The sequence below is a fragment of the Engraulis encrasicolus genome, chromosome 15 (assembly GCF_034702125.1).
Source record: "Engraulis encrasicolus isolate BLACKSEA-1 chromosome 15, IST_EnEncr_1.0, whole genome shotgun sequence".
Lineage (NCBI taxonomy): Eukaryota > Metazoa > Chordata > Actinopteri > Clupeiformes > Engraulidae > Engraulis > Engraulis encrasicolus.
The window spans coordinates 29,737,849-29,740,348 of NC_085871.1; the positions used below are offsets into that span (position 1 = coordinate 29,737,849).

The 2,500-nt window shown below is 43.5% G+C and overlaps 1 protein-coding gene across 3 annotated transcripts in view; it reads right to left on the reverse strand.

The window, feature by feature from the left end:
* shank3b (SH3 and multiple ankyrin repeat domains 3b) overlaps positions 1–2,500 on the reverse strand; it is a 94,995-nt gene that overhangs the window by 89,494 nt on the left and 3,001 nt on the right. For 2 of the 3 annotated variants that reach the window (XM_063217358.1, XM_063217356.1), the window contains exon 1: positions 1–946. This exon is cut by the window's left edge and continues 78 nt beyond it. The exons of the other annotated variant lie outside the window; for it this stretch is intronic. The gene's annotated coding sequence lies outside the window, so the exon portion shown is untranslated. Of the gene's footprint in view, positions 947–2,500 lie in introns of those variants that run through there. 3 annotated transcript variants of the gene reach the window in all.

Consider the following 2,500-nt stretch of genomic DNA (forward strand, 5'->3'; position numbering starts at 1 on the left):
CCTGTGTGTCTGTCCGTGTAGAACCCAGTAATATCCTGTGCCAAGTAAGCAAAATCGTATTATATTCCAAGAATCCAGAACCCAGAAACGGTCCAGTAAATATCGCCGGCAAAATCCCGTTGTTTCGGAAATTCCTACTTCAATTCCTACAAATCCCTGCCACTTTTTTAAAGTCCGTGACCGTTTGACGTCTGTCTTTGGTCTGGTTCCACAGTACTATAAGCGCTTAGGCTCGGCTGGCTCGGCTCCAGGTCCAAAGTAAGTGGAAGTTTCAGTTTTTGAGTCCTTGACTCTTAAGCTGTTTGACCGTTTGTCGTCTGTCTTGGGCCTGGTTCTAGAGTCAGCGCCTCGCCTCAGCTGGCTTGGTTACGAGTCCAAGACAGGAGTGTAAGTATTCAGACAAAATTTCCTTTGGTGGGATATTCCAACAGATTATTAGAAATCCCTGCCACGTTTTTTTTTTTTTTTTAGTCCTTGACTCCTTGTCGTCCGTCTAGGGCCTGATTCTAAAGCGTCTCGCCTCAGAGTCCAAAGTGGAGGCTTTAGGAAGTGCAAAGCCCAGCCCTGGAGCTGGAGCTGGAGCTGGAGCTGCGTATGGGGGAGCAGGAAAGTCCAGAGGCCAAAGGAAACTGCGACAGGAAGGGCTCAAACCAACACTCACACACCAAGTAACCAATCACAGTGGGGCAAAGTAACTCAGCCAACGATGCAACGATGCGATCTCAAACACTATACAATACACCTCTGAGACCTGACCAGCCAACCAATAAAGAGAGCGATCAATTTGCAGGCCACCGTGGGGTGGCACACATGCTTGGACTTGCTCACTTACACACATACGTACATGCATACACACACACATACACACACACAATGGACAAACAGACTTAGTAATCGCCCACACTCAAACACAGTCACTCACTTTTTCTCTCTGACTCCGTCTCAATCTCAGTCTCTTTCTCATGTCTTTGTCTCTCTCTCTCTCTCTTTCCCTCCGTTACTTAAACAAAGAAACACACACACACAAATCACACACACACACACACACACACACACACACACACACACACACACACACACACACACACACACAGAGACACACAAATCCTGTTTATTTTTTGTCACGAAAGTCAAAATATGAATTAATCTGATGCTAATCGCAGGATATCCCACTGCAATTTTTCGACACCACTGTTTGTTTTCTTAGGATTTATTCCATGCCATACTTGCAGTCAAGTTTTCCGTATTGATTGAACACTTAGAGCAGAGATGTCAAACTCTGGGGGCCAAATCTGGTCGCGGAGTCATTTTATGCGGCCCGCGAAATCATTTCAAATGTGTTTTACAGTTGGCCCGCATAAGGTACACCAGGGCTATTCAATTAAATGTCAACGAGGGCCAGTTTTTCAAATTCCTCTCAGTAACGGGGCCGAACTATATGTATGTATTGTGGTTACCAACTGTCAATGAAAAAAGATAGGAGACACTTCATTGATTTGGGGGGTCCTCCCCCAGAAAGTTTTGCATTTCTTAGATGTTATTTCCTGCATTTCAACGTCTCGTGTCCCGTTTCAGCTTGATATGGAACCCGTACTTTTATCTCTAAATTCCGAAAAACGATAACGTATTTCACGGGACTTGTGGGGGGCCAGAGTCTTGCTGTCCAAGGGCCGCATCTGGCCCCAGGGCCGCCATTTGAATAGCCCTGCGGTACACCATTAATATCTTAACAAGACTTGAACATGAAATTTGGTGTGTCACAGGATGTGCAGGCACATTTGAACAACCATATATGATGGGAAAGAGTGTATGTGAAATAAAACTAGTATTAAGTGCATGCACTGCACGCACAATTTTAATCCTTTTTTTAAATACTGAGCTCAGCCTGAGACTTCGTTCCAGATTTTGATTTTGGCCCTCGGTCAATGTGAGTTTGACATCCCTGACTTAGATAGTAGCTAGAGTAATACACTCTATCAATGAGTGTTACAATTATTTGACTATACGTGCTGAGTTAATGCTCAACATTTACACTCAGATTCCAAGAGACTGACCATAAGACTAACCACCATAATTAAAGAAAAACTGGAGGTTTTAGCTATATAATTCAACTTTCCTGTGGTAAGCTTCACAGATGTTGTGTTAAGCATACTCTATGCACATTTTGGAAACCTTGTGTGTTTGAGACACTCTTCAAAATGTTACCTGATCAAAAGGGGTGTACTCCTTATTGATGTGCACTGCAACTACCACGGTGGAGTGTATTCAGTCCTGCTCAAGTATAATATATACACTACAGTATATAAGTATTAAGCTAATATCGCAGAAGAGACTGCTTGCTTGATAGCTTACTATAACACACATATGATGCATTTGTACAGAAATAACCATTACTACAGAGATGTGTCCTTTGGGACCAATACTTATTCACAGACCTCAGGACACACCTATCTTCTGGTCATGTAGGCATGCATACACACACACACACACACACGCATGC